Below are 10,000 nucleotides of genomic sequence, written 5' to 3'. Positions count from 1 at the left end.
TGGTCCGTTCTTGCGTGGCACGGCGACCGTCGTGAGCGGAGCAAAACGTCAGCCATCTCAGCACCCTGGAACCCCCCGGGTGGCACAGGGCTGGATGGGGCTTTCGTATAGCAGGGACGGTGCTGCCTCTCGCTTCGCTCGCTGTTCGCCGCTCACCGCTCGCTCGCTCAGCCAAAAATGGCCAGTTTTGGCCCGTTTTTGGGCTGTTTTGGCCTGTTTTTGGTCCGTTCTTGCATGGCGCGGTGACCGTCGTGAGCGGAGCAAAACGTCAGCCATCTCAGCACCCTGGAACCCCCCGGGTGGCACAGGGCTGGATGGGGCTTTCGTATAGCAGGGACGGTGCTGCCTCACGCTTCGCTCGCTGTTCGCCGCTCGCCGCTCGCTCGCGCAGCCAAAAATGACCAGTTTTGGCCCGTTTTTGGGCTGTTTTGGCCTGTTTTTGGTCCGTTCTTGCGTGGTGCGGTGACCGTCGTGAGCGGAGCAAAACGTCAGCCATCTCAGCACCCTGGAACCCCCCGGGTGGCACAGGGCTGGATGGGGCTTTCGTATATAGCAGGGACGGTGCTGCCTCTCGCTTCGCTCGCTGTCCGCCGCTCGCCGCTCGCTCGCGCAGCCAAAAATGGCCAGTTTTGGCCCGTTTTTGGGCCGTTTTGGCCAGTTTTTGGCCTGTTCTTGCATTGCGCGGTGACCGTCGAGAGCGGAGCAAAACGTCAGCCATCTCAGCACCCTGGAACCCCCCGGGTGGCACAGGGCTGGATGGGGCTTTCGTATAGCAGGGACGGTGCTGCCTCTCGCTTCGCTCGCTGTCCGCCGCTCGCCGCTCGCTCGTGCAGCCAAAAATGGCCAGTTTTGGCCCGTTTTTGGGCCGTTTTGGCCAGTTTTTGGCCTGTTCTTGCATTGCGCGGTGACCGTCGAGAGCGGAGCAAAACGTCAGCCATCTCAGCACCCTGGAACCCCCCGGGTGGCACAGGGCTGGATGGGGCTTTCGTATAGCAGGGACGGTGCTGCCTCTCGCTTCGCTCGCTGTCCGCCGCTCGCCGCTCGCTCGTGCAGCCAAAAATGGCCAGTTTTGGCCCGTTTTTGGGCCGTTTTGGCCAGTTTTTGGCCTGTTCTTGCATTGCGCGGTGACCGTCGAGAGCGGAGCAAAACGTCAGCCATCTCAGCACCCTGGAACCCCCCGGGTGGCACAGGGCTGGATGGGGCTTTCGTATAGCAGGGACGGTGCTGCCTCTCGCTTCGCTCGCTGTTCGCCGCTCACCGCTCGCTCGCTCAGCCAAAAATGGCCAGTTTTGGCCCGTTTTTGGGCTGTTTTGGCCTGTTTTTGGTCCGTTCTTGCGTGGTGCGGTGACCGTCGTGAGCGGAGCAAAACGTCAGCCATCTCAGCACCCTGGAACCCCCCGGGTGGCACAGGGCTGGATGGGGCTTTCGTATATAGCAGGGACGGTGCTGCCTCTCGCTTCGCTCGCTGTCCGCCGCTCGCCGCTCGCTCGCGCAGCCAAAAATGGCCAGTTTTGGCCCGTTTTTGGGCCGTTTTGGCCAGTTTTTGGCCTGTTCTTGCATTGCGCGGTGACCGTCGAGAGCGGAGCAAAACGTCAGCCATCTCAGCACCCTGGAACCCCCCGGGTGGCACAGGGCTGGATGGGGCTTTCGTATAGCAGGGACGGTGCTGCCTCTCGCTTCGCTCGCTGTCCGCCGCTCGCCGCTCGCTCGTGCAGCCAAAAATGGCCAGTTTTGGCCCGTTTTTGGGCCGTTTTGGCCAGTTTTTGGCCTGTTCTTGCATTGCGCGGTGACCGTCGAGAGCGGAGCAAAACGTCAGCCATCTCAGCACCCTGGAACCCCCCGGGTGGCACAGGGCTGGATGGGGCTTTCGTATAGCAGGGACGGTGCTGCCTCTCGCTTCGCTCGCTGTCCGCCGCTCGCCGCTCGCTCGTGCAGCCAAAAATGGCCAGTTTTGGCCCGTTTTTGGGCCGTTTTGGCCAGTTTTTGGCCTGTTCTTGCATTGCGCGGTGACCGTCGAGAGCGGAGCAAAACGTCAGCCATCTCAGCACCCTGGAACCCCCCGGGTGGCACAGGGCTGGATGGGGCTTTCGTATAGCAGGGACGGTGCTGCCTCTCGCTTCGCTCGCTGTCCGCCGCTCGCCGCTCGCTCGTGCAGCCAAAAATGGCCAGTTTTGGCCCGTTTTTGGGCCGTTTTGGCCAGTTTTTGGCCTGTTCTTGCATTGCGCGGTGACCGTCGAGAGCGGAGCAAAACGTCAGCCATCTCAGCACCCTGGAACCCCCCGGGTGGCACAGGGCTGGATGGGGCTTTCGTATAGCAGGGACGGTGCTGCCTCTCGCTTCGCTCGCTGTCCGCCGCTCGCCGCTCGCTCGTGCAGCCAAAAATGGCCAGTTTTGGCCCGTTTTTGGGCCGTTTTGGCCAGTTTTTGGCCTGTTCTTGCATTGCGCGGTGACCGTCGAGAGCAGAGCAAAACGTCAGCCATCTCAGCACCCTGGAACCCCCCGGGTGGCACAGGGCTGGATGGGGCTTTCGTATAGCAGGGACGGTGCTGCCTCTCGCTTCGCTCGCTGTCCGCCGCTCGCCGCTCGCTCGTGCAGCCAAAAATGGCCAGTTTTGGCCCGTTTTTGGGCCGTTTTGGCCAGTTTTTGGCCTGTTCTTGCATTGCGCGGTGACCGTCGAGAGCGGAGCAAAACGTCAGCCATCTCAGCACCCTGGAACCCCCCGGGTGGCACAGGGCTGGATGGGGCTTTCGTATAGCAGGGACGGTGCTGCCTCTCGCTTCGCTCGCTGTCCGCCGCTCGCCGCTCGCTCGCGCAGCCAAAAATGGCCAGTTTTGGCCCGTTTTTGGGCCGTTTTGGCCAGTTTTTGGCCTGTTCTTGCATTGCGCGGTGACCGTCGAGAGCGGAGCAAAACGTCAGCCATCTCAGCACCCTGGAACCCCCCGGGTGGCACAGGGCTGGATGGGGCTTTCGTATAGCAGGGACGGTGCTGCCTCTCGCTTCGCTCGCTGTCCGCCGCTCGCCGCTCGCGCAGCCAAAAATGGCCAGTTTTGGCCCGTTTTTGGGCCGTTTTGGCCAGTTTTTGGCCTGTTCTTGCATTGCGCGGTGACCGTCGAGAGCGGAGCAAAACGTCAGCCATCTCAGCACCCTGGAACCCCCCGGGTGGCACAGGGCTGGATGGGGCTTTCGTATAGCAGGGACGGTGCTGCCTCTCGCTTCGCTCGCTGTTCGCCGCTCGCCGCTCGCTCGCGCAGCCAAAAATGGCCAGTTTTGGCCCGTTTTTGGGCTGTTTTGGCCAGTTTTTGGCCTGTTCTTGCGTGGTGCGGTGACCGTCGTGAGCGGAGCAAAACGTCAGCCATCTCAGCACCCTGGAACCCCCCGGGTGGCACAGGGCTGGATGGGGCTTTCGTATAGCAGGGACGGTGCTGCCTCTCGCTTCGCTCGCTGTTCGCCGCTCGCCGCTCGCTCGCGCAGCCAAAAATGGCCAGTTTTGGCCCGTTTTTGGGCTGTTTTGGCCTGTTTTTGGGCTGTTCTTGTGTGGCGCGGTGACCGTCGTGAGCGGAGCAAAATGTCAGCCATCTCAGCACCCTGGAACCCCCCGGGTGGCACAGGGCTGGATGGGGCTTTCGTATAGCAGGGACGGTGCTGCCTCGCGCTTCGCTCGCTGTTCGCCGCTCTCCGCTCGCTCGCGCAGCAAAAAATGGCCAGTTTTGGCCCGTTTTTGGGCTGTTTTGGCCAGTTTTTGGCCTGTTCTTGCGTGCCGCGGCGACCGTCGTGAGCGGAGCAAAACGTCAGCCATCTCAGCACCCTGGAACCCCCCGGGTGGCACAGGGCTGGATGGGGCTTTCGTATAGCAGGGACGGTGCTGCCTCTCGCTTCGCTCGCTGTCCGCCGCTCGCTGCTCGCTCGCGCAGCCAAAAATGGCCAGTTTTGGCCCGTTTTTGGGCTGTTTTGGCCTGTTTTTGGGCTGTTCTTGTGTGCCGCGGCGACCGTCGTGAGCGGAGCAAAATGTCAGCCATCTCAGCACCCTGGAACCCCCCGGGTGGCACAGGGCTGGATGGGGCTTTCGTATAGCAGGGACGGTGCTGCCTCTCGCTTCGCTCGCTGTCCGCCGCTCGCCGCTCGCTCGCGCAGCCAAAAATGGCCAGTTTTGGCCCGTTTTTGGGCCGTTTTGGCCAGTTTTTGGCCTGTTCTTGCGTTGCGCGGTGACCGTCGAGAGCGGAGCAAAACGTCAGCCATCTCAGCACCCTGGAACCCCCCGGGTTGTCACGAACGGTCGTCGCGCACCCGCAACAACTTCGTTCAACGAACCGTTCGTCGCTCACACCCGCATGTACAGCTGCTTAACAGCATGTTTTCCCATGGTTTTGGGTCATTTTGCTTGTAAATATGTAAGTTCGAACAAGCTGCAGCGTTGCAAAGCGATCGCTCACCGAACCGAGCAAAACAGCCCCAAAACAGCCCAAAACGGCTTCGTTTTCGCGTGCCGCGGGAGGTGAGCGGAGTGCTGCCTCCGCTCACCAAAATGTCAGCCATCTCAGCACCCAGGAACCCCCCGGGTGGCACATGGCTGGATGGGGCTTCGGTTATATACCGGGCGTTGAACACTCTTTCGCAAGTTCGTACGTGACCTTTACGGGAACTTGGTGTTGCGTCCGGGACCAGGTGAGCGGCTGTTTGTGGGCTTGCAGCTGTTCGTTCATCCTTGAAAGCCTTGTTTTTCCCCCTCTCCCTCTTTTCTCTTGTGCACACAAGGTGTTCGACGAATTGCTTGTAAAGCTTTCCTTTTCGCGAGACTTCGGGACGTGTCCGTTGCTCGTTCTTTCGATCTAACTCTCTTTCTCTTTTACAGGTCCTTCGGGACCTGCGAGAGGTTACAAAGTGGGCTGATCCTTGCGGAGCAAGATCGCAAGGGCGAAGCGCGACTTAGGCAAGGCAAAGCTAAGTTCGCGTCTTTGCCGCACGGGTGACTCGCGACTTAGGCAACGCAAGCTAAGTTCGCGTCTTTGGCCGCAAGGGTGCCGCACGCCTTAGGCACTTCCAGCTAAGGTCGTGACATTGTGGTATCAGAGCGGGCAAGCTCTTCGATCGAACAGCGAACGAACTTCGCAACTTCGCCATGGCAAAGCATCGTGGCGAATCAAGCAAGACGGGGCAGGCCGGACCCTTGCCCCAAGCAGCCGCAGGTGGGCTGCATGTGCACACTCGCTCTCATGCTGTTGGAGCCGCTCATGAGGATCGCGGCAGCGAACAGGATGAGCGAGAAGTTGGCAACTCTCCGCGAGCGGAGGAAGCGCAATCTGGTGCGCTAACTGGGAAAAAGAGTCATAAGGAGAGACTCACGACGGCGGAAACCCGCCTGGATGTTCTTGAAGCGAGCATGGAGGAACTCTACCATGGCCAACAAAGACTTGTTGGGGTAGAGAGCTCGCAAGAGGAAGCGGAGTCCAGGATCGACAAGGTCGAGGCCCTAGTCGACCGACTGTCCGATGACACCAAGGACTCCGTGCAGCACTTACAAGATGTTGTGGCGGAACTCACGGCGAAGGTGGCTATGCTCACAAGAACGCTAAATGCGGGAGGAGGCAACACCCGCGTTGCACCGCCACAAAACTTGAGGGCACCTGAGCCCCATGGATACGGAGGGGCCAGAGATGCCAAGGAGCTCGAGAACTTTCTGTTCGACATGGAACAATACTTCCGAGCTACGAGACCCGATTCTGAAGATACCAAAGTTTCAATAGCAACAATGTATCTGAACGGAGATGCGAAACTTTGGTGGCGAACTCGTTGGGAGGAAATCCAACAAGGTCGGTGTCGAGTCGACACATGGGAAGACTTGAAGCGGGAGTTGAGAACTCAGTTCCTACCGGAGAACACAGAGTTCGTCGCAAGAAGGAAGTTGAGACAACTCCGCCAAAGTACCACCATCCGAGACTATGTAAAGCAGTTTTCTGCACTGATGCTGGACATACAGGACATGTCCGAGAAGGACAAGTTGTTCAGTTTCCTTGATGGTCTGAAACCATGGGCTCAGCAAGAGCTGAATCGAAGGAATGTTACCGACGTGGTCGGGGCAATTGCAGCTGCAGAAAGGCTCACCGACTTCGTTTCCTCTGAAGACCCAGCGAGAAGGAAACAATCTTCAAGCAATCGCCCTCAAAAACATTCTCGAGGGAAGGAGCTCGGGGGCGAACAGAAGAAGAAGAGCTCCCACAAAGGGCCGAACCCAAAAGGCAAGGCCTCAAAACCTGGAGGATGCTTCTTGTGCGGAGGACCGCACATGGTAAGGGAGTGCCCACAGAAGCAGGCACTCAACGCGTTGACAGCTTCCATCCACCCTCCCCGATCGGACAAGGGCAAAACCGTTGCCCTTAGCTCAAGCAGTTCTGAATCCAGCAGCGACGATGAAGAGTCGCAAGGACCCCGAATGGGAGCAATGCGTTTGTTGAACGCTATGCGGGGTCAAGTGGGGGAGAACATGAAGACGAAGGCACAAAAAGCAGGAAGTAGTGAACTGATGTATGTGGACATCAAGCTGAATGGCCAAACGACCCGTGCAATGGTGGACACGGGCGCTACCCACAACTTCATAGCCGATCGTGAAGCACAGCGACTTGGGTTGACATTGGAGAAGAGCCCAAGCCGAATGAAAGCAGTGAACTCGGAGGCCAGGCGAATCTCCGGATTGGCGAAGGGAGTTCCCATCAGAATCGGGACTTGGAGCGGAACCACCAACATGATGGCCGTGCCACTAGACGACTTCCAAGTGATCCTTGGAATGGAGTTTATGCACGCGGCGAAGTTGGTGCCGATGCCATTCTTGAATTCCCTATGTATGATGGGAGGCGATGACCCCTGTGTGGTGCCCGTCTCTCGGAGAGGAACCAAGGAGCCCCAACATATTTCGGCATTACAATTGAAGAAAGGGGTGCGAAAGGGCGAACTAACATTCGTGGCTGCTATGAAGCTAGAGCCACTCAATGAAGAAGCCATTCAAGAACCTGCTGTGGTGGCCAACGTCCTGAAGGAGTTCAAAGACGTTATGCCACCTGAGTTGCCGAAGACTCTTCCGCCACGCAGAGGCGTGGATCACAGTATTGAGCTGGAGCCAGGAGTGAAGCCTCCAGCGAGACCACCCTATCGCATGGCCCCGCCAGAGTTGGCAGAACTCAGAAAGCAGTTAGGTGAACTGCTAAGCGGTGGTCTCATCCGCAGCTCAAAAGCACCTTTCGGAGCTCCAGTTCTCTTTCAGAAGAAACAAGATGGGAGCCTCCGATTATGCGTCGACTACCGAGCCCTCAACAAAGTAACAGTGAAGAACAAGTATCCCATCCCGCTCATCGCGGACTTGTTCGACCAATTGGGCAAGGCGAAGTATTTCTCAAAACTCGACCTTCGGTCGGGGTATTGGCAGGTGCGCATTGCTGAAGGCGACGAAGCAAAGACTACATGTGTGACCAGATATGGAGCATTTGAGTTCTTGGTGATGCCTTTCGGCTTAACCAACGCTCCGGCAACATTCTGTACTCTCATGAACCAGCTATTCAAGGAGTATTTGGATAAGTTCGTGGTCGTCTACTTGGACGACATCGTCGTTTACAGCCAAACGCTCGAGGAGCACGTCAAGCACCTTCGGACGATTTTCAAGGTTCTCAGGGAGAACACTTTGTTCGTAAAAAGGGAGAAATGCTACTTTGCTCAGACTGAGATCCTGTTCTTGGGGCACCGAATCGGTGATGGCTCCATCCGGATGGACAAGTCGAAGGTGCAAGCAGTTGCGGAATGGCGAACTCCAAAGAAGGTGCCAGAGTTGAGATCCTTCCTTGGTTTCGTCAACTACTACCGACGCTTCATTGCTGGATATTCGAAGCGGGCAACCCCACTGACGGAGTTGCTGAAGAAGGAGCAGCCTTGGAAGTGGTCTGACAAATGTGAGATAGCATTCCAAGATCTGAAGGCTGCTGTTCTGGAAGAACCAGTGCTCAAATTGCCAAACTATGGAGAGCCCTTTGAAGTCCATACAGATGCTTCGGACTTTGCTATTGGTGGAGTACTCATGCAAGAAGGTCATCCGGTGGCCTACGAGAGCCGTAAACTCAACGAGACCGAGAGGCGGTATCCAGTGCATGAGAAGGAGATGACAGCGGTGATCCACTGCCTACGAGTTTGGCGACACTACCTCCTTGGGTCGCGATTTGTGCTGAGGACAGACAACATCGCCTTGAGTTATTTCCAAACTCAGAAGAAGCTCTCCCCAAAGCAAGCACGGTGGCAGGACTTCCTGGCTGAATTTGATATGGCAATGGAATATAAGCCCGGGAAGGCGAATGTCGTGGCCGATGCGCTGAGTCGGAAGGTGGAGTGCGTGAATGCTGCACAACTGGAGGGCAGAGGCCAAGCAAGTCAGTTACACTCAACCTTCCTTTCCCGAATCAGAGATGGACTGTATAGTGATCCCCAGGCAGTTATCCTGATGCAGCTCATCAAAGAAGGCAAAGCACGACGATTTTGGGTCCAGGAGGGACTTGTTTACACAAAAGGGAATAGGGTTTATGTTCCCCGAGTGGACAATCTAAGGCGTGAACTCTTGAAAGAGTGTCACGATTCCCTTTGGGCTGGACACCCCGGCATTCACAGAACGTTGGCTCTCGTGGAGAGGGCCTTCTACTGGCCAAAAATGGGGATTGATGTGGAGGAGTATGTTCGAACATGCCTTACTTGCCAACAAGACAAGGTGGAGCAGCGGAAGCCGGTGGGACTTTTGGAGCCGTTGCCCGTACCAGAAAGGCCTTGGGAGAGCATTTCCTTAGACTTCATATCAAGCTTGCCACCTGTAGGGGGACTTGGATCGATACTTGTGGTGGTCGATCGGTTTTCAAAGTATGCAACTTTCATTGCTGCTCCCCTACACTGTTCAGCTGAAGAGGCGGCCAGACTGATGATGAAGGGTGTAGTGAAGTATTGGGGAGTCCCACACAATATCATTAGTGATCGAGACGCTCGGTTTCTGGGACGGTTCTGGACCGAGCTATTCAAATTGTTGGGATCAAAGTTATACTTCTCTACAAGCCTCCACCCCCAGACGGATGGTCAGACTGAAAGAATAAATTCGCTCTTAGAGCAGTATCTCCGGCACTATGTGAGTGCCAATCAACGAGATTGGGTGAAGCTGTTGGACATCGCCCAATTCTCCTACAACTTGCAGCGGAGCTCTGCATCCAACAAGAGCCCCTTCGAAATTATCACAGGACAACAACCGTCGACTCCGCACACTATGGCTATTGGGTATACTGGGAGTAGTCCATCAGCCTACCATTTCGCAAAGGAGTGGCATCGGAATGCCGATATTGCGCGGGCTTACTTGGAGAAGGCGGCAAAACGGATGAAGAAGTGGGCAGACTTGGGAAGGCGACCACAGGAGTTCAAAGTTGGCGATTTGGTGTTGGTAAAGCTCCAACCAGCATCACTCCAATTCTTCAGGAAAAGAGTCCACAAAGGATTGGTGCGTAAGTATGAAGGGCCCTTCCCAATTATCAGCAGGGTAGGCAATGTTTCTTACAAGTTGCAGCTGCCGGCGTGGTTCAAAATTCACAACGTTCTTCACGCCAGCAACCTAAAGGCCTACCATTCAGATCCGCAAGATGCTTCTCGAAGTGTTCCAACTCGGCTACCTCCCATCACAGCCTCCTACGAGAAGCGAGTGGAAACCATTTTGGCGGATCGCAAGATAAAGCTACCCAACGGAGCGGAGCAAACAGAGTACTTGGTGAAGTGGCGAAAGCTTCCCCGAACTGAAGCCAGTTGGGAGTCTGAAGACGCCCTGCGACATGAAGAAGACGTCATCAACAACTACCAACAAGCGTCGACGAGGGCGTCGACAGTTTAAGTGGGGGAGAATGTCACGAACGGTCGTCGCGCACCCGCAACAACTTCGTTCAACGAACCGTTCGTCGCTCACACCCGCATGTACAGCTGCTTAACAGCATGTTTTCCCATGGTT

Source organism: Musa acuminata, unplaced genomic scaffold, assembly GCF_036884655.1.
Source record: "Musa acuminata AAA Group cultivar baxijiao unplaced genomic scaffold, Cavendish_Baxijiao_AAA HiC_scaffold_425, whole genome shotgun sequence".
NCBI lineage: Eukaryota > Viridiplantae > Streptophyta > Magnoliopsida > Zingiberales > Musaceae > Musa > Musa acuminata.
This window is presented reverse-complemented; position numbering follows the sequence as displayed.